The following is a 22,998-nucleotide window of genomic DNA, read 5'->3' on the forward strand; positions in this document are numbered from 1 at the left end:
GAATCCACGCTTTCCTGTTTGTGCAAGAAGCAAACACCGATGTGAAAGAATATAAACAAAGCCAACGGCCAGAAAGGAAAGGAAAGATATTAAAGAAGAGGCGAAAATAGTCGTCTCTTCGCTTATACACTGATGGGTGGCCCCGACTGTACAACCGAAGACGACTAGTATTAGAAGCATCACTGACCAAAGTTTTCTTCTTTTCGAAGGGAGATTGCTCGCGTCCATCTGGGAATGTTTACTCCAGCTGAAAGCGCTCGAAAGAGTACAAGACTTATTGCGCCGAATATTGAGCTGGCTTTTGCGTCACTGGTTCGCATTCTGTGCCAAACCGCAACATCTTGTTGTTGATATGAATAAATAAGGGGACGTCGGTCAAAAGACCGCTACGGCTACCCATTTCCACACGGTATACATGAAATGTACCACAAGTCGAGCAGGGTCACAAAGATAACAACAAATGTTTCTAGAATAGAACGTTCGTGACTCATGACAGACTTCATAGAAGAAATAGAGGCGCAGCTTTGAGAATTGTTCTGCGGAAAGTGTTTGTGCAAATTTCATTTGCATGAAGGTTGAATGCAAAAGTATTCTCGTGCGTATATAAATAATTATGTGTGCGTTGATAAATCCATGCTCAAGGAAATTTAGGGCTCTTAACTATAACGTCTGGTGTGGCCCATATCTGTTTCTAGGAGGGTAATAAATAAATAAATAAATAAATAAATAAATAAATAAATAAATAAACAAATAAATAAATAAATAAATAAATAAATAAATAAATAAATAAATAAATAAATAAATAAATAAATAAATAAATAAATCATGTTCGTTCAAGAAAGACCTAACATATGGGATTGCCACTGGCGCAGAGATTTGATTCTGTGCTTATCTCAGTAATAGTTTTAGAGATATTTGCTGTATGACCCTGTACTAAGTAACAGGCTAAGAGTATACTCCTTTATGCACTAGAACAAGCTTACTACCTTAGAAAACGACCCAGACGTGAGGAAAAAAATCATCTCCACTCAAAGCATTGGACTCTAGAGAATTCACGGCGCGATTTATTTTCTAGTGCTTGTCCGAATAGTTTTGTCACGACCACACACGCGCTGTACAGGACAGGGCTGTAGATTAGCTCCTACGTAGCTATAGTTCTCGATATTTGTGGGTGCAAATTTCAGCGGCCGTTGCTGACTTCTCTTTATCACTTCTTTCTCTCTCAGTGGACAGACGTTCTCAGATATTTTAACATCGTTATATCGATGCTGTCAAAACGGTCATTTATGGGGTGCTGGGCTGCGGTAAGGACAAGACAAGCACAAGAAAGGCCAATGAGACGAATACTACACGCAAAAGCTGTTTGTATAAGAATACAGAGAGGACAACAGAAACAGAAAAAGCCTATAGAAGAAAGATAGCTCAGCAGTACATTTTCTCACGCGATTGCGTTTTATATGCGGGTTGATCATCTTTAAGCTTCATGGCCTTTTTTAAAAGATTGCTTGTTGCAAATACCATACTTCGAGTACTTGAGCTGTATTGTTAAGAGAGGCGGACATGAGTTGCCCGAAAAGTTGAAACACGTATTAAACTAATCAACAAAATATAACTAATTATTTTAAATAATTATCTCATGGCACATATTGGAATTTACAAATTGTAGTGGGTGAGTTTGTCAGGCGAGTCCACTTGGAATGAATTTCCAGAGTGACGCCAGTTTGGAGATATACGCCATCAAACTCGCCGTAAAAATGGACACCTGGACCAGTTACGTTTTTAACGAAACTCTCTTTTATGCACTGAAACACACAGGTAACTGGAAGGTCCACGTATTTCGTCCCACACTTTGGGAAATATGTCGAAACTGGTCTCATCCTGGAGAGAGAGCGAGAGATAGAGGAAAGGGGAAAGGCAGGGAGGTTAACCAGAGGGGAAGATCCGGTTTGCTACCCTACGCTGGGGAAAGAGGGGAGGTGGAGGTAAATGATAATAAAATACAGATAAAGAAAGAAAGGAGCACAGACATACAGTCACCTGGAAACAATTTCAAGCATATAGGCTTTGCAAACTCACCGGCATCAATTTGTAAATTGCAATATCTGCCATAACTTAATTAATTAAGCAGTTAATTAGTGAATTTCTTGAATTAGTTGAAAACGTGTTTCAATTTTTCGTGCAAGTAATATCCGCCTCTCTGAACAACACACCTCAAAGACTGGAATTACGTTATCTGCAAGAGGCGATTTTTAAGAATTTCATGCAACATAGAAATGAGATATACGCCATCTATAAAGAATATAACATGTGGCGTGTTCTGCATTGCGCCAACCTATCCACTAAATGTCGTGCTCGATAGCCTCGAGAATATGTAACATTAATATCTCCTGCAAAGGGATTGGGCACTTCATGTAAGGTATTCCTTCTTTTCATGATGATGTCATCATGGGCATCGTTGTCAGCGAAGCACCGGCACAATGAAAAACTGCACCTTTATGCAATCCTCTTTTCAAGAGCAACCTTGCGAAAATTGTGTAAAGTGGCACGGCAGGGTGTCTGCTATTCAGCGAACTGCATATTAACTTTTTTTTTGTTTGTTTAACATCGTTCTATGGGCTAAGCACGCTGTTTCGATCACGTGTCAACGGAACTCGTTTTATAACGATACGAAGAAACGCAACATAACCTATTTTGCCTCGCAGAGAACTCAGTATCGCGTCAGTCAGTCGTCCATTTCCTCGAATCGTCCTAGTTTCGTCACACACATGTACGTTCATCTCCTGAAGCCCAGCATGAAAAATGCTTCTTCTTTTTGTACTTTTCGCACTTCATTGCAAAAATAAAGTAAGCTGAAAAATTTCTTGCTCAGTCGGCTATCGGAATGCTCGATACTCAGTGGTATTTGCGAAATTTCTCTCTTGAAGAAATTATTGATTGTTACTCTGCGGAAGCGTCTCCGCGATCAATTATTCGAACGTGAGTATAGTCGGGCATACGCCGCAAATTATTCATTTAAACGGGCTATCTGCCAAACGAAGTGCGAATATCGGCAGGTACGTCATTGGATAAAATAGAAGAACAGACGCTCGAGCAAAAGTTAGGGTGAGTACATTGGAACTGAAATTTGCTGCTTTTACGAAAGCTCGTCAATATTGAAAGAGTTTCAGTGATCTAGAATTCAGTGAAAATGTTGAAGCGATGCAATCTATCGGAAACTTCGAAAAAGAGGCCATACCTGAAGTAAGCTTTTCTTTCGGTGGTTAGCTTTTTCTTCTCCAAATAGAGTTATTGACGGAAGCGCTGAGGGCGAGATCAGTTTCAGTTTCAGTTTATTGATGTGATAATTATAGTTGCAAGGAACAAAAGCGAATTTTCTCGTGTAATGAAGCTTGTGTTAAGAGAGGCACGGAAGCAGTATTGAATAAAGAACCCCTCTCATTTGTTCGACTAAACACGCCAATTAAGCGTCAACGTCAACAATCTATAATAATGCACACTGTGAAGGCGAATAATTCCGTATTGGATAAAATATTCTCGAGTGTGGCCTGTATAACTGGTACCTGCAATACTTTTAACTTCCTTCTTCTGTGGGAAAAGGAATTTAGTTAGTTTATTTTTTCGGAGTTGTGGCTGAAACCGAGTATCAGTAGGTAAGAAATGAATGAAAGAACGGATGGTAAATGGTCAGTTTTAATCGCTGAAAAAATCGAACCGGCACCTACAAAGAAAGGCAGCTGCGTGTGACAGCCTTCCAGCAATAATAGAGAAGCCTTGCATGGGCCAGAGTCCGATCTAAATATAGCGAGAGAAGTTGATAGACTTTTTTTTATTGGTGGATGCATTTGAGTGAATTGAACAATAAATCATCTGGACTATACGTTACGTGAAATACACATAATGCGAATGCTTCTTTCTAGTGTCGCGTGCGGAAGCCTGACATCAAGAAAGGCGAGAGCCTCGTGTTCAGCGTACCCGCATGTATAGACAGTAGTAAGCTAATGAGACACTAAACAAACACAAAATCAGTTTAAACTAATAAAGTGTTCTTTAAAAACTCTTTATGTCCCCGTTCCCCCTCCCCCTGTGTAGAGTAGTGCAGAGTAGCAGAGGTCGGCCTGAGCAGGCTAGAGCGCCTTAGCTCAGGCCGACCTTTCTGCCTTCTTTCAAATAAATTATCTCTCTCTCTCTCTCCCCCTATTTTTCAGTAATATCGCAGCTATACGCTGGTTATTAGAAGAAAAAAAAAAGCCGCAGTTTGTTGACTTTTGTACCGAAATTCCATGCCGGCACGTCTGAGTGACGACGTCACGGATTTCAAAATATTTTCTCGTCTTTCTGCCATTGTCACTGAGGTAAAGTTCTTAATAACCACCCGCCATGCTGACGTAGTGGCCTTGGCGTTGCACTGCTAAGTCCAAAGGTGCCGGAATAAATCTCGGTCGCGGCATCCCCATTTCGGAGGTGGACGAAATGAAAACACACCCTTGTACCGTGTATTGGGTCCATGTTAAGGAAACGCAAGTGCCCAAAATTATTCCAGAGTTCCCCACTACCGGGTGCCTCATAATTAGAACGTGGTATTGGCACGTGGAACACCCTCATTTCATTTTAAAAGGTGACTAGGCCCGTGCAAACGCAGTCAAAATTCAGTGGGCACGTCAGTTGGCATCAAAGCGGCATCATGTCAAACCTGCTACCATACATTCTACAAATGTTCATACCTGTGCTGTCGGCGACGGCCAGCGCATCGGTTGATTGGACGAAAAGAATTCCTTCTGCGCTCCCGCATCAGCAATGGAATCCCGACTAGCAACTGCACGTGATGAATCTTGCGACACCACATGACGGCGCCTCGACTACACCAGCCGTAGATATAAAAAGACTGCTACACCAACGTACACTCAGTGGGCACACCAGCTGGCATTGGAGCGGCGTCATTGCAAACCCGTTACTATTCTTTGTACAGGTTGGTGACAACTATGCTACAGTTAAAACAAGGGATAGTTGTTTTATTACGCTGGCGTGGCCCAAACAGCCTGCACGCACTCTTGATTAATCTGCGGAATCTTGTTTTCACTTTGCTGATGTTGTGCGGGGACATCCCAGACCGAGTACCCAAGAACTCTTCAAGCAGTTACTTGACGGCCAAAAATGCATACAAGAAAGGCTAGACGCTATTCAATCTGAATTGAAAAAAGTAGACAGCATCGAAAAAAAAGCGTACAAATCCTCGAAAGAAGGCTTGTGGATTCAGAAAGTCGAAGCAGACGCGACAACTTTATTGTTTGCGATATTTCAGAAAGCGAGAACAAAGCAATCGATGCTCTTAATAGACATTTTTAGAATAGCGTTTGTCGCCTTACGTATACGTTAAACGTAAAAACCTTTGCGGGACGTTGCGGTGCGTGTCCTTTCAAGTCCTTTAGTTCACCGTACGGGCGCGCAAACGTAAGGAATACGTTATAAGACAAGGCGCCATCTGGTGCTTTGTGCCAAACGTATTCAAGCCAAGACAATCCATTCGCAACCATCCTGTTGTTGCTATGCCGACGCTTCTCGATAGGCCTACGGGGGCCGGAATCGCCGAACGATCTCAGAAATTCGGCGCGCTATGCGCTCATAACCAACGTTTCAGGTTAGTTTAGAGAAAGCGAAAGCTCATTTCAATAGTTATTGGCCATCAATGTGAGTCAGAGCGCAGCCATCACGAGAATTCACGCTGAAGCGGCAGCCATGGATGCCGCCATGTTCGACAACGCAATTTCTTAGCGTACGCAAACATTCGAACGTTAAACTCGCCAAATAACGTACGTTATTATTATTACGCTAACATTATTGCGCGTACTTGCTCATATACGATTACTAGTTGCGCATGTAACAATGCACGAACATGAGAAGAATACAACGAATTGAATAGTATATTGAACGTACTCGTCATTATCAGGTGTTGCAACTTAATGCTGAACGCGGGACGACCTGCTTATTTGAGTTGTGAAACACTGTTACAGAGCCAAGGAGGAGGAATCTCGTACAACACGGGACGGGAGCTGGACATTAACTTTGATGAACAGTAACACAGCCGCACTGCAGGATAAAGCAATAGTATGAACGCAAGAATGGTGATGCGAATATTTTCCATTGTATGTCTCTTTCTCTCTTTCTTAAAAAAAAGCCTCCGGTCTGACTCAGACCGGGCTTTCTGTCTTTCCTTTAACATATAATTTCTCTAAGCTTGTAAAGTCTGGAACTGGCTTGGTTTGGTTTGGATTTTCTTCACTGATGGCATATACCTTCGGCCGGGATTGGCCGGAGTTCAGTTCATATCAAGGAAGAACTTTTCCTAAAATAACATAAAGTTTGGGGAATGAGCGAAGTAAAAATGACAAACGGCGACAGAATGAAAAAAGGATGAATCGTCTGATCGTCTCCACAGCTTGCGGCACAGGTGGAGAGGTGTGAGACCAGCCTTGTCAGGTTGAAAGCTTAAGGCCGGTATCCGGCAACTTAATCGTGTAAAAATTACTTCAAATTTTTGGTCTGGAAGGAGTTTTTTGTGCCATAGAAATAGGAGGGGTTGATAATAACCGAAATTTTCTGTAGCTGCGTTCACAAAGTCCCGAGTAACTGTACGTCTCCCAATTGTCGTAGTAGTTATGTAAGTTGACGCAGGAGGTAATGAGGTAAGGGCACTGAAGGCCACTGTCGCTAGGCTGTTAGCCATTTCATTCAGAAATGAGCCCTTATGAACTGCCTACTCTATCTTATCTTTCTTTCGCTGCATCTGATTTTCCCTTTGACAGTATTCAACCCTGGGCATTTCCTTCACAGCGTTTGCTTAAGATGGTCTGATGATCTAATCATAAATAACTTTTAGCTTTTAAGTGCATCTTCTTCTTTTCCTGTGGGAAGTACTTGACGGATAAAATGTTCTTGTGTTTCGGTTCTTCAGTGTTTGTTTGTAGTAAGCACCGCTGCTTCTCAAATAAGGGCCCCATCGACGACGATGTGTCTTTCACCGAGCGCGTTATTACGTCTTCGCTCAAAGCTTTGCAAGAAGCATCGTAGGGGTCTGCTTATAAGCCTTTTTAGCCCGTCATGTAGCGCTTATAAACGAAATGACTCTTGTTTTCTGTGCTTCTTGGTGGGAAGTTTCATTTTTCTGTATTCTTTAGCTGTCAGCCCGCCCTTCACTTGTGGGCTCTCATCAGGCGATCAAACGCCATTCATACGTAGTGTTCACGCTTCAGCGTTTTGTTTACAGCTTGTTCGGCGTGGTCGCAATCTTTTGATCCCCGTTACGCAGAAGCTGGTGTTGATTGCCTCAATATTTTCCCGCTGCAAAGACATAGAACGAGAGAGAGAAGGAAAGGAAGGGAGGTTAACCAAACAAGGAGATTCCCCTTATGGTGTGCGTAGTTGCAATATTATAGTGGTTAGCATTCTATTGGAACGTCACCCAGTTTGTGGCATGTATGTTTGTACTTGACATCTTTCCCGCGAACTTCAGTCACTGGGTATGTGCCACTGGCAATGTGACGCTCTTCATTGTACTTTTTTCATGCCAACTTGGGTTGGTCACTGGGTATGCGGGACTGTGTATGTGCCGTACTTCAATGACCAAAAAATCTTTGAAAATTTCGCCTTTGCTGAAGAGAATCGAACGCGCGTCATATATAGTCACACAGTCTTGTCAGAATATTTGTTGCGACATTCGCCACGCGCAGGCTTCGCGGTGGCGCCACTAGATGGCGCAGTGCGCCCAGAGCGAAATTAGTCTTGAAGAAAAACTCACGAATGTGGACGAAAATAAATGGGCAGCTAAAGCGCACTAGTACCTGTACTTGAAAAGCGTGGACACCGAATGGAGGAAGAGGTCAAGAAAGTTGGCAACCAAATACAAGGTATTTGAAACTGTAAATCGACAGCCAGCAGTTATCACACAAAAAAGTGACAGTAACAGAGGCAGGTAATTGAATCCAAGGAATAGAAACTAAAAGTGCCATGGAGATTTACAAGAATCAAAAGAAAGAAGTTAGAGGGAAAAACCTCTACGACAACGCAAAGGGCAGTGGCTCGCTATTTGAGGGCGAGCCGGTTGCCTAAGGGCAAGAAACATACCGGAGCAACTATTCAGAATTAGATTAGGCATGCGTATGCTGCAGCAAAAATTCAGGAAATGACTATGCCTATCCTAATGGTATACGAAGGTATTCATCTTGTGAGAACCGTAGGTAAGTTACACCTCCCAGAAGCGCTTCAGTTTAAAGTGGACGGAAGCATGAACAGGTCAGCAGTCGAGATAAGCAAGAGACGTTTAGAGTATTGGTGAAAAAAATAAGCAGGGAAAAGAATGACACGTCCGGATCTCTTACAGTCATAGCCACTGGTGCAAGGTAGATATTGGAGGGGAAACAAAAAAGATTAAGGAGACGTATATAAAAATGCCAGATAAAAAACGCGTAAAACATACATGATTAGGTCAAGCAGGCCAGCTGGCTATTTGTCGCCGCTCCTTTTCAAAGGAGATGCCATTAATACATCACCATCATCGGAAGCTTTATCGAAAGAGGAGTCCAGTTGCAGTACACGCCTCATACATGACGCGGTTCCACAGTGGCAATACGGTGTGTTGCTACATTGTCACTACATTGCCTCAGTGCTAGTCGCATTAACGTCTACGGCCATCCTGAGATGGGTTCTGCCGCAATTATGTCTAGTTTCATGGTTGTAATGAATGGGGCAAAGAGGAACGCAGGGGCTCGCTATTTGTTAGTCACCATCATATGAAGCCAACAGACGACGACACTAAGGAAAAAATAGGAGAAATAAACTTGTTTTACTCGAGACGAAGAAATAACGAGCAAAATGGGAATTGCAAGTGCCGAAAGAAAACTTGCTACAGGTGGGAGTGGACATGGCTAGGAGAGGCGAGGTGACAATCAAATCTAAGACGCATAATAAAATACGCAGGAAAGTCGACATATGGACAGCAACCGCCGTAGCTCAATTGTTGGATAATCGCACGCTATGTGCGCAGGATGGAGATTGGAATACTTATTATGGCCTTGTCTGTTTATCCTTTTGTACTATTCTGTTGAATTAATTAATTGACTTGTGTGTTATTGCAGAAAACGCTGAATCTGAAGCTGATCCGTCACTCCTAGAGAAAGGTAAGCTCTGTAAAGTTGTGTGCTGAACTCGCTGTGCAGTAGCTGCCTTCTGACTGCTGCAACACTATGCTGCATCCCACAGGCTTCGCTCATTGGCGCGTGGTAGTTTTAGGGATAGCAGGGCAGCACGTGATTCTATAAAAATGGCCCAGGAGCTCACTGGCTGCTTTAGGATGTAAGTGAAAGTGCCTCGCAGTGCAGCCAGCTCCATGGCAATTCGAGAGGCCCTGTGGCTCAGCTTGCACGAAATCGTGATACGTGTTGATGGGATCCACACAACCATCGCAGATGAATCAGTTCTCACTGAGCCATCAGCATAGATATGGCGAAGTTGTTCTTAGCAGAATGAGTACGTTGTGGCGTAAGATAATTTAAATAATGCTAGCGGGAGAGCTCTTTCCTCGCTCTTTATGCCTGGCGCGGCTGTAGTGATAGACCAGGCAGAGAACATACAAAGAGGCAGTAAAGATGCCGAAGGACACAGGTCGCGATACGTTTCACTAAATCAGCGGAGCATCCTAATTTCATTCCACATAGGTTCGAGTAAATAAGTGAAGCGGATTTGCAAAAATGCTCCATTTATTTACGAGCGATATATGGGCAGCGATATTAAACGTGTAGGAGCTGTCCCGGCCTGATCGCGTGTCCATGCAGGTTTTCTTTTCTTAGGGTTAATATCGACACCTTTTGAGATTATATATTGATCAGAGTTCTTCAGATCATAGATTGATCATAGTTCTTCAGATCATGCTTGGATGCAACACTTTGTCTCATGTTTCTTTCAGGTAGCCAGCTGGTTACGCCTTATCTAGATCGAGAACACAGCTTATTTTGGGAGCCAGTGAGGGGAAAGAGCGGTAACGCCGCAGCAGGATACCAATCAGCTCTCGCTCTGTTACGAAGGAAGCTCATCAAGCTTGAAAGCTGAGGCTTCGCACGCAATCGCAACCTACGTGGGTGTCGTGGCACGTAAATATAAGCAAGGGATACAAGACTCCATACCGCCTTCCGCTGACGTCTGGCTAAGCCGATCTCTCCTCTTGTAAAGGTCACACGCACTACGTGGTCTCCCTAAATGCTTGCAGCGTTGTCGAAGCCACGGTTGCCGTAAGCCGAACAGCAACTGTTAGAGGACACCATGCCCCTGAAACGTACGCTCCACACTATTCTCCGTCGGAGAGAGTCCGCGATAGAGAATACAATAAGAACAGAGACGCTGCTAAACAGGCACGCTGAAAAAAAGGCAAATGCAGATACACATAAAGAAATGTAGACAATATGAGAAACTGCAGCCAGTAGCGCGAAAACGGGTGGCATACGAGAGATGGAAAACCGATGCATTTAAAAAAATCACTGCCCAAACTTTCAGAACATATGGCTAACCAGCGAAGCTGAAATGTGCGGCTCCGGTGTTTATCACTAGGTTGATCCCAGCGGTTCATTAAACGACGGCTTTGTAGGTTCCCAGATCCTCGGTACGTAGTTGCTGCTTGAACTCGGCTGCATGAGCCTGTTCTTGTGCCCGGGCTACAGCATCGGCACGGCGTAGACGAGCTCGTTATCGGTTCTGCTCGCGGCGTTGCTGATCGAAAGCTGCCTGCTCCTAAGGAGTACGTATGACGCGTGGCCTACCTATTTCGGAGCAGGAAAGAAACTGCTGCGCGCACGCTCGGCCGTGTCGGAGAACAAAGACGTCACTACTGGCGCAGTAAATCCGACACCACCTAGATAGCTCAAGGCCTTTTCACTCCGATCCATGACATCATGTTACCTGCCCTGACTGCCACAGAATCTAATGGGGATGCTCCCGAGTAGGCAACAGTGATTTTCACGTCACCGCTTTCATCCCGCCAGCTTTGTTAACGGAAATTTCGGTCCAGATAGCGTGACGTCATGGATCGGAGTAAACAGGCCTTGGGCTATCTAGGTGGTGTTGGATAATCGCGCGCCTCTCTTACTCTCTTTTCTTTTTTCGCGCATGCGCATCGGTTTGCGCCGGAGGCGTTTTCAACCGACAGACAGACAGATGGACGGACGGATCGGCTAGCCATATACAGCTTCGCTGTAAAAACTGTCTTTGCAGCTCGTTTGATTACAGAACTGGATAAACCTTCACTCACCTGTTGACTATGGGACAAAACTTGCATATTTTCAGCTTACCAACTAAAGTAAATGAACAGAGATCAACAAGAAAGGCAAAACTTGGTTTCTTGCAACACCACCCAATGATGTCGCACTGTGCTTATCGCGGAGCGTGGAACCCACTGATTGCGCACGCATTATCGTGAAAGTTTTGCTGCGGCGTGGTCCCACATCACCTTTCCCTTCCTGAGTCGGTGGCGGGGTGGGTGTTTGGCGCCTTGTCGCGTTGACCGGATGGTGTTACGTCGGAAGCAAAAAAAAAAAATGCTTAGTCCGCACCACAGCTAACGCTCAAAAAGAATTTAAATTATGGGGTTTTATGTGCCAGAACCACTTTCTGATTATGAGACACGCCGTAGTGGAGGACTCCGGAAATTTCGACCACCTGGAGTTCTTTAACGTGCACCTAAATCTAAGTACACGGGTGTTTTCGCATTTCGCCCCCATCGAAATACGGCCGCCGTGGCCGGGATTCGATCCCGCGACCTCGTGCTCAGCAGCCCAACACCACTCAAGAAGAATTTGTTTACGCACTTCTAAAGTCGCGTGAATATTTTTATTTGTGCGAATGTGAAGTATATAACTCCTTGTCACCATAACTATTTTAATATTTGTTTGGTGAAGCTTTGTTCAAGCACATATGTAAAGCAAATGAAGGGAAGTAACCGCCTCAGGCGCCAACACCTCCTTAAACAGAAATAGTTAAGAAAATAAAACCTCACGTTGTTGCTGCTTACCTGCTTTACATTTTACCCCGATACAAAGGAGCAACCAATGGCTGATGTAAAGCACTGGATTTCGATGGAAATATAAAAAAAGAAGCACAGAATACAGAGGCAACGTTTTCCTTTTCCATTGATGTTACCTTTATGTGCGTAGCTCACGTCGATGTTGTTATATGTTGATATGCATCTCTGTTGTGTAGCTATGAACTGAACTTATGTTGGTATTTTCACTCTTTTGTGCACTTCCACTTCTTTATCGAACTGTGTGTCTTTTTATACCCTTTTACTTTCTTCCGTGGGTGGAACCTAGCAAATGTTCATGCTATTTCACTCTTGCCAGTGCATATAACTTTTTTGTGCTTTTAGTTTTGCTTGACCTGCGAAAAGGAGTAGACACCGCCAATAATGGTGCCAACCAGTCCTTTAATGTCGTATTAATAAATAAAAATAAAAGGAAATCACAAATACAAGCATAAATATAACTACCGCCTGAACACCATACTTAGAGAATTCGTTAAATATTTGAGGATAATTACACCTAGAAAAAATTTATTTTCCTTACGTTGGATTTGCCTAATGAAACGAATCGAATCCAGTGTATATTAATGTTGTGACGTCTCGTTTTTAAATACGTATAGTTTCCTGTAACATACGGAAAGAAAGAAGTTAACCGAGGGGCCCGATTTTTATTAATCATGTCATGAAAAGCCAACAAACAAAGACACCAAGGACGACACAACGGAAATTACTGGTACTTAATAATTGAATTCAAGAAATGGTAAATTAATGGCAATGAAAGTGGATGAAAAAACAACTTGCCCCACCTACAGCAAGTTGTTTTTTCATCCACTTTCATTACCGATAATTATCATTTCTTTAATTCAATTATTAAGTACAAGTAGTTTACCCTATCCTTTCCTTGGTGGCTGTTTGATGACTTCTCATGATATGATTCCTGTAACATAGAACGTCAACACTTAATTATGAATACTCAATCCTTTCTTGATTTTGACAATTTACGCATTTATACGTGGCAGCTTGGGTATTGCAGATTTGTATCAATACGGCCAAACAAAAAGACACTCGTAAGTGGAATTTTTTCGCGGCTCAAACTGAGGTGACGTTCACCCACCTGGCTGATTCCGTTCTTTCAGCCTAATGCTCTTTGCTCACGGCTAATTTGCATGCTTTCCGTGCGCACGATCTTAGAAAACTTCAGTAAACAAAATGTTACAGATAAGCACATTTTGCACCCGTGTGTAGTTGCGCGCACTATCACTTACGATAATTGGACACAGAGATCCTCCCTAAAAATGTCGCCTTCCATAATACTCTGGACGTTTATTGAATATAATATATATATATATATATATATATATATATATATATATATATATATATATATATATATATGTCTGGATTTTTGAATGGGCGACGCGTATTTAGATAGATGCGAATCACAACTTCGTGGTGGTTATTCTTGCTTTAATTTCCCAACAGTTTCGGTCTCTCCACCGACCGAATTGCCTCGAGCGGCCAGTCGCGCGGCAATCTTGCCTGCTGTATTCGCGGGCTTCTCTCGTGCTAGGAAATACACTTTTATGTAGCCTGTATTGAGTAACAGAGAGCTATACCGGATGTTTTTGACGTTGCTGTACAATTTTCTCATTCACACTTTTCATCTAACCTATATTATCTGAGAACTTGATTAACTAATTAGGATTGATTATTTAATCAGGCTGAATGCAAAATATAACCCGAGAATCTCCAAGCAACGGCAAAGAATATTACCATGGTTCTGTCCAGCTACGTGGCAGTTGCATATTTCTAAAGTTTGGCTCAAGTTACGTAGGACACACGGTATAAAGTAGGCACCACAGATATAGCCCTCTTACCCTCATTTCCTTTTTTTTCTTTCTTTATCTGTGCACGTGAGCAACGCACTATTTTATAATTGAGAAAAAAAAAAGCTAACGTAAAGAGTGGAGAAATGAATCTGATAATGCTGCACACACCTTATTCGAAGAAAAGGGTTCTTATATCTTTTCATAATGAATTCGTCAAGTACGAAATTCTAGTCGTAAACGAATCAGAAATTGACGACATGATTGCATGTCGTGTAAAGGATACTGGTTAACTCACGGCAAAGTGAAGGCTGCTCACACGGCTAACACTTGCTTCGGCGCCGTCCAATCACAGCCTTTCTTTTTCTGCTGGGCAGGAATACCTCGGCGCACTCGGTGCTTTCAGCCTACGCTGCACCGTTGTAGCGCAGTGAAACACAGGCGATGGCACGCGCGTCGAGCCAGACGCCATTCGCACCGGTGCGCCGACGAAACGTCATGAGCGAAATTGGTCCGATCGGATTTCCGAGAATCGAGGCAGCAAAGGAGACTTGGTGTCTGCACGCGTAATGGCGGCAAACGGAAAGCAAGGGGCGTCTACTGGACAAGCTTCCCGCATTCTTTTTAGGTCTCACGTCGCTGAAAATAAAGCAGATCAGAAAGAAAAGAAAGCAGGTAAGAGGGAGGAAAGGATGCTGGAGGATTCCTCCACCAAAAGAAGATTAATTCACACGTACTTCTGTCCTTGCTTCGTAATGAAGTGTGTGTGTGTGTTTCTTTTTGGAGAGCTACCTGATTATTTTAATACGTGTCTTTCGAGTTCTTGGATTTTTCTTGCAGTCGCTGCATTTGTCTGATGTCGTGTCGGTTGTGTTGTTCTATATGTTTTTGTTTCTTTGTGTTCTTTTTCTTTCTTCTTTTGCGAATTTGGATCAACTGGTAATGCGCGATCTTGACAATTCCCATTTCGTTCGTTTTTTTTTTGTCGCCGTCATCACCACCGCATACACAAAAACAGCACACATGACCGCCTAGTTTAAGAAGCAGTTTGACACGACAGCAAAGCAAACCCCGACGTGCGATAACTTTGACAGTCGCACTTCGCATCGCATAGCGGCGACACAGTCGAGTGTGTGGGTGCGATCTAACCTCCTGTGTCGATATATATATATATATATATATATATATATATATATATATATATATATATATATGTATATATATATAGCAGCTAGCCGCACGGCAATGTTGCGTGCATTTGCGGGCTTCTTTCACGCTCGCAAAAGCTGTTATGTAGCACGTATTGATCAAGAGAAAGTTGTATCGGGAGTTTTTCATGTCCCTCTACAATTTGCCCATTGACACTTTTAATCAAATTGTAATACTTGAGAAGTTGACTAATTCATTAAGACTAATTATTAATTAGTCGGAATGGAAAAAGATAGTTTGAGTATCTCCATGCGGCTGCAAACAACATTACCTTTGTTCTGTCTCGCTACGTTGCATTTGCATATTTTTAAACTCTGGCTAAAGTTAGCTGGGACACCCTGGCTATACCGGGTGTTTCAGCGAACACTTTCCAAAAGTTTTAAAGGTCGCCTGTGGCAGATAGCACAATTCTGGTTCATAAGCTGGTCTGCTCGAAGAGGTGGACATTTCTTGCACAAAAATTTGAAATGCATAATCGAGTAATTGGAAAAGTTATGAAGTTTTTAACTAATTATCTCATGCTTCATAGTGCAATTTAGAAGTTCTAGCCATGGAGTTCTAAGGCGGATACACTTGGAACGAATTCTCAGGATGACACCAGTTTTGAGATATTGATTCCCGAACTTTGGGGAGAAATGCGTTGGCGTTCCAGTTACTTTTTTGCTTCAGTGTATAAAAGACGTTTTGTGAAGAAAGTATCTGGAAGGCCAATACATTTTTTGACAAAGTTCGGGAATTAATATGTTGAAACTGGTGTCATCCTGAGAATGGGTCCCATGTGGATACGCCTTGCGAACTCCACGGCTGGAATTTGTAAATTACATATTGACCACAAGAAAATTCGTTCAAAACTTAACCAATTTTTAACTAGTCAGTTATGCATTTCAAATTTTTGCGCATGAAATGTCCACCTTTTCGAGTAGACCAGTTAAGGAAGTAGAATTATGCTATCTGCTACAGGCAACCTTTAAAAATGTTTGCAAGTGTTCGCTTAACACAGTGTATAGTTGAAATTAAGAGATAGAGACGCAGCTGGTTAGGCCAGGTAATGCCTACGGCTGATAACCAGTATAATATTAGAGTTACGGAATTCATGCCAAGGTAAGTGAAGTGCATTCGAGCATGGCATAAAATTAGGTGGGCTGATGAAATGAGAAAATTTGCAGTCGCAACTTGTAATCAGCTTGAGTAGGACAGGGGTAATTTGCGATCGCTGGAAGAGGCCTTCGCCCTCTTCTGCCGTAGAGATAAACCTATGGCAATGATGACGACGACGACGGCGATGATGATGATGATGATGATGATGACGACGACGTGAAGGAATAGTATACGCTACTCGCATTATGTTAAACAGCAAGCCCTGTGTATTCGTTAAGCGTATACGTGCCACTTCGCCCAACTCTTACGAGGCTACAAAATAAGTGCAAGGGTTTTTTCGAGAAGTACAGTTTGAAGATTTTAAACGACGAACGGCAATAAATTCTTTCGAATTTTGCGCGAATAGTGTACAAACAAAGCGCTTGTTGAGATACAGTCGCATTTAGAATGTTACTCTGTTCTAAAGAATCCGTCAAGAGTCGTAGTCATTAAAAAAGTCAGACAAAAATGTTAGCCTGAGTTATCCACTGACTAAACCCTGAGGCTTATTCGTTAAGTTAAAGTTGATTAAAGCGCCGCAAGGCACCAGATAAGTCGAACAGTGGAGCTCAAATTGAAATTCCGTGTGAAGATCTGATAACCCCCATTTACTTTTTTTTCGCATTAGCTCCCTTGATGTTAAGTTATTGTGCTGTTGGAGAAAAACTGCCAAAAGAATCAATTGTGACTTAGCGCGTTAATTATCTCCAAGACAGAGGGCAGTTCTCGCTTCGATTGTCAAACGCCAATTGTAGTGGATCCACAAAAACCACCCTCTATGGACAGACACGGGTCAACAGACAGAAAGAGAACATTGTGGCCCTAATGCAGCCTTTGTCGGGCCAAATCTGGCTGTCTATTTCGGCGCTTGGTCGGCGCGGAACCAAGTCTGCTTTTGTCAGACATTTAGACTGATACTAAAAGAGCAGAAAGAATTAGTACGTGATGCAGTACGTGTGCACAGGTAAGCGAAAAGGAGTTGGGAGCACTTAGAGGCGTAGGAAAAAAAAATTAGGCTGTTTCCTGGGGCGATGGGACGAAATGCCAATTAGACATGCCGACCCGTTCCTTTCGGGTCATCAGATGATTGTTGTTTGTCTGTTGTGCACACGTTATATTAAAAAAAAATTAATTCTACTGAAGTCGACAACTGTGGTTATGTGCACAGCTCCGCGTGAAACTAATATCGGCGAAGAAATCATCATCTGTAATTCTTAAGCCGCAAATTCTTCGCTTCAGATCACACCTGGATGCCGGTTTCTTTTGATATTATGTTGCAGGTAGCACAAAGATGGCGATAGTAAAACAAAAGAAATGTTATCAGCATGGAGAAAAAAAAGCACGCTTACCTCACGTCTCTATGGTAATAGCGCTTTGGGCGGGTGAAAATGAACCGCTTGACTCCGGGGAAATCAGGGATAGCTAAACGGGTTCCCGACAAACCTGGTTTAATCTTCGCTCGAGGTATTAGCAAAAGCCCTGACGTGAGAGCAATAAACAATAAATCATGTTGCTGGAGGGCTTGTAATAGCTAACGTTGGTATTATTGCAATACAAAAAGCTACTAACCGTCTTGTTCCACGTGCCTTGTATTTTTGTAACGCTGATCAGAATCAAATCAACAAATGAGGCGTAAAGCTCCCGCAGTACGCCGGCTCGAATTCACTAAGAGATGTGACCTGGGAAATTCTGACTAAACTACGAAAAGCTGTCAGAAAGTTACAAACCGCGGGTATAGAAGAAGAATCTTGAAGAAGAAACCTGACCAGCTCTGGAATGTCGGCGAAGTTAATAACATTCCATTTCGTTTTTCAGTTTCTTCATTTAGTTCTTTCCATACACGTGGATCTGGGCTGGTTTTTTTCTTTCCTTCCAACACGGCATTTTCTGATCGACTCACCAGCTAGACGCATACAATAGACGCAATATTTGATGTCGTCACAGCACCAGGAGTATTAGTTCACTCGGGTGTTTTGCACCTTCTAAGCTTTGATTGATTTTTATATATGAAAGAGATAAACTGCGCATGCGAGCAACAGGCAAGCACGAAGAAAACGATAGGTCGAACGCTTACTTACTACTTCATTACTTTTTTCACAACTATAATATATACTATAGTTGCAAATGAAGCATGACAAATGAGACACAATATTGACATGCAATTATACTTGCAGAACCATCAAATAAACGAAAAAAAGAAGGATGAAATATATTAAAGCACTTTTTCCCAAAAGGGGCCAATTTCAAGTGAAGAAAGCAACAACAACAAGAACAATAAAAAATAACGCAAATGTTCTTGTCAATGCCTCACGTCTTGTGAGGGTACAGGTTATCTGTTCTCCGGCTGCTAGTGCCTCGGGAGTGCCAGAAGACATCAGTCATAATTTCGACAGATATTGCTGCATCATATATGACGAACGTCACCGTGACGACGGTACGACAGCTTGCACTTTCGAAACTTGTATCGCTGAAAAATTTGTGTTGTGACAACTTTAAATTTTATGTTATCTCTAATACTTGGGATATAGGTATAGTTCTTCAGTGTGATTGTCAAGAAATAAAAAGCTTTTGCACGTCACGACACATTCATGTACGGCACCCGAGCAAATGCTGTCAAGTTGTTTTCTATCTAGCTTCCAGATCCTGACATGTGTATAGGCACACAGTAGGTATAGCTACTCGCTCTCTTTACCATTTTAGGTGCGAGAAATAAAACAAGAAATGTATATGTACTTTTACAGAAGGATGTAAAGAAAGAGTAGAAAGGACGTATGTAAAATAAAGCTTCATTCAGTACTTTTTACACGTTCAGCTTCTGTGCTCAAGCAGTATGTCAACGCTCATTGAGCAAAGGATTCGTTTATAAAGTAGCAACCCTCAGTCTTATTAAGCAAGCAAAACCTAACGACATTAACTTGTGTCGAGTCTGCCAGCTAATCGATTTGCACAAAAGAACTGCGCAGAAATCACCGACAGTGGTTGTATATGTCAGTTGATAGCCGAACGCTTTTAGAAAGCTATCCGCTTTCATAGGGACGATGCGCTTGAAGGCGCGTGATTTGTTGCCATGAGAACACTTTGGTAGGGCTTGTCGTTTCATTGCGTAATCCATTGCCTATTTTCACAAACTCCAGGATAGCCCTTTGTTTAATTTAATTTGGCAAAATATTTATTTTGTCGTTGAAGATGCCGTGTCTAGAACTCGTAATTTTGGGAGAACTCCGTTTGCATCGATGGTTTTCTAATCCGGCATATTTTCATCCAATAAGATTTTTTTTTAATCGGAAAAACACGCACCGCAACTTGGTTACGCCAGAGCATGCACCGTTTGCGTAGTCGGTGAACGTCCGACCTTCAACAGCGAACTACTGACTACGAGAATAGCTTGATTACGCAGCTATTCGCTGGGTAATTAAGCTATTGTTCGCGAAGGTAGTTTTCTACTTGCTGATGACATGCCGCCGGTGACGATGCTGTGTTGCGCGCAAGGTCTTGGGTAAGATTTCTGGCGGTATTCGCTGAAGCTGCAAAACACTGAAGAAGGAAAAACGCTAAAGCCGAGTGCGTAGAGAGAGCTAGAGGATAATGTGGCGATGCCTTCCCTACGTGTTCGTGCAGCCAGGATGACGGGGACGTATGCCAGCTGTACACCTCGACTTCCCCGAGGACATTACACCCACAGACAGCGCCTCGAAGAAGAACTCCGTTTGCCTGACAGTCGTCGGGTTCTTTCTTTTTTTCTTTTTTTGCTTGCCCAGGTGTTAGGCCTATGACCATCAAAAGCAGTTCGCAACAAAGCAATGAAAATATTTCAACACATCTTTGAGGAGGCTCACATATGTCATGAGTATTGACTCCGATACACTATGCGTACATTGCATTTCCGGTTGTATTTTCTTGTGCTTTAAGCAAAGCCTAATGCCATTACTGACTCCACAACCGCGTATGCGCATTGGCTTGCCGTTTTTTCCCTTCTGGTTGAAGTAAAGTCTAACATAAAAATGTGTACTTTTTTTCTTGATTTCCTTATTTTAATAGATGATTCAAAAGGAGCAGCTATTGCCAGGAAATGGCGACAACTACTCCATGTATCTCAATAAAAAAAAAGGGAGAGGTGTCATCCAAACACCTCGGTTGTTTAGAAACGGAAAGTAGCTCATAGACGAAGAAAAAATAAATACATGAAAAGTACCACGACAATGATATACATAATATTCACGGCTATAAAGGACCCGAGATTCTGCTCTTTCAAACAGCTTAAAAGATACCGAGAGAAAAGAGACACCCACGCAATATTTTTGGAAGTTGTAAAAGCTCATCTTTTTTTACTTTTTCTGCGGAAATTCTTCTTCTAGAAATCTTACGTACGTTGGTTTCCACAAGAAAAAGAACCGCGATCCTCCCTTAGTTTAGACCTTTTGTTTTTGAATTGCTCTCATCATAGCTATATTGTAAGATGCAGAGTGGTTTTCTCTGTTGCGAACTTATGGCTCCACCGAAGGGTTTCAACTTTCTCTTTGAGCTCGAAGAGAGATATTCCACAAACGGGCGAAAATCGAAATTGCAGCGCTGGAAATAACCGCAACGCAAAAGAGACAATAGGAGGTGTCAGATCTATGGCTATTTCTCGCCCCTGCAAAGGCGGGACTTTTTCTTCGAGGAATATTACAAAGAAAGGATAGAAACACAACAAGAAAAAAAAAGGAAAGGAAAGGAAAACAATCTACGATCGCGCAATGCGAATTGTAGTGTGAGCATCGAGCACCTCTCACGCCAACACCAGTACGTCACCGCAATGAATGGGATAGCGCGAGGATGGCAATGACCTCACATTTTCCTTCGATGTTCTGCTGAAGAAGCCTTTCTTTCACTGTGCGTTTTGCTTTCAATCTTAGTATATCTTAGATGTCATTGCACTGGCTGCAATCTAAATATTCCCAGAAGATTCGGAATACCTCGAGTGTTTTATTTCGATCGCTCCTGCACCTAAGGTGGCATACCTGTGACGATTTTTTACGGCACCCTGCGAACGACGGCGTGCCCAGGAGAAATAATACGTATGCGTCGAGATGGACAAACGATAGCCCAGCTAGAGGGCGTGATTGCGATCTGCATTTCTCTCGGCTCCGAGGCACCATTCACTCGTAAACGTCGTTATGCAACTGCGCCTGCTTCGTGCGAGAACAACGCACTAAAAGGGTGTGAAGCGAATGTATGAAAATATAAAATTCAACGACGAAAGGCTACGTCGGTACAGTGAACGAGGGAACGAAATAACAAGAAGGCAGCAAGACTGAACGATATATGCACGTATATATACATGGAACAGTTCTGTTCACAGTTTATACTGATAGGCGCGAAGGTGCGAAAAAAAAAAGTAAGCGAGGACGTGAGGACTCGCGCAATCTGCGCTACAGGTGCCAACTTGAAAATGAGTTGGAACGTCGAAAGCAGAGTTTGCAGGTCGCTAACCAAGCGTCTTGTTTTTGTGATCCTGATGGGTTCTGCGCTACCTTGCGTAGTGACAATAGATTTATTCTTGTACTGCGCTGCTCAAACATGTGCCTAAATATTGATTATAATTGTTGTTGTGTTTGCAAACTACTAATCTACCGGGTTATTGACAAACATTCAGCACCAAAGGTAGAACAGAAGTTGAAAGCAATAATAGAGGGACAACTGGCTATTAGATCAGACTGATCGGATTTGAAGACAAGTCCTAAAAGTACGGGAAGGCTTATAACTAGTTTCAACACACGATTGAATAAAATAGAAGACAAAGTAAAGGATACGGAAGAGAAGGTCCGCGGAAGTGAGGGTGAAAACCTCCGTGGTAGCTAATGTCCATAAAACAGTCAAATCAGAACACGCACAACTAGCTGAATTCTAGGATAGAAGCCACAGGTCGAACCTACAGTTATATTTGGCTTATCCCCGCAGAGTCTGTCACCAAAAAATTCAAGACATCGCATTTTGCGTCACCGATGGCTGCAGAACTCGCCGCCCTCCGCACTGCTTTAGGATTCGCAATTGACGAACCGTCACAGACATGGTCAATCTTCTCCGACTCCAAAGCCACTCTCCAGTGAATTACGTCGCCATTTCGCCATGGACTGAACGAACAAATTAGTCGCTGACATAAGACTTCTTCCTCACCATGCGAAAGAGATAAAAAAAAACACAGCATGGTTTACCAGTTGTTTTATACCGGGCCACTGCGGTACCTACGGAAACGACCGTGCAGATGAAGCCGTCCGATCTGCTCATGATGTCCTTCACTGCGTAGCTATACCGTTATCCGGAACAGAAGCACCTACAGGGCTTCGTTCGCTCGCACCTGAACTTGCATTGGCACAGTGAAATTGGACGGAATTTACCGACGCTCGTCTCCTCAACCTGAATCCGAATCTATGGCTACGTCTTACATCAGGAATATCTATAGAGCTGAAGAGACGATTCTGTCCCGCTTGTAACTTGGTGTGGCCTTCACGAACATTTACTTATTTCGGATTAGAATGGTCAACGGCTCTACATGCGATAACTGTGGGTGCAAGGAAACAATCGCCCAGCTTTTTGGAGTGTCTCCGCTTCAGTGCGCACAGAAATTAACTTTCAAGAGTATTAGATAATCTTGACAAATGCCCTTTGTCGAAGGAAAGGGTCCTGGGACAGTGGCCGCGATCACCCTCAGCCTAGAAGGCTTTAGAAGCGTTGTTGCGTTTCGTGCGAAGAACTGGTTTTAGAGGCCCACTTTAAACAGTCCTTTTCTCA

At 42.8% G+C, this 22,998-nt stretch overlaps 1 long non-coding RNA gene across 1 annotated transcript in view; it reads left to right on the forward strand.

Annotated features, from left to right (window-relative positions):
* LOC129386937 (uncharacterized) overlaps window positions 1-22,998 on the forward strand; it is a 428,157-nt gene that overhangs the window by 280,330 nt on the left and 124,829 nt on the right. Inside the window, exon 4 of the long non-coding RNA XR_008614266.1 lies at window positions 9,129-9,170. This is a non-coding gene — a long non-coding RNA (uncharacterized lncRNA). The remainder of the gene's footprint in view (window positions 1-9,128; window positions 9,171-22,998) is intronic.

This window comes from Dermacentor andersoni, chromosome 11 (genome assembly GCF_023375885.2).
Source record: "Dermacentor andersoni chromosome 11, qqDerAnde1_hic_scaffold, whole genome shotgun sequence".
Classification (NCBI taxonomy): Eukaryota; Metazoa; Arthropoda; class Arachnida; order Ixodida; family Ixodidae; genus Dermacentor; species Dermacentor andersoni.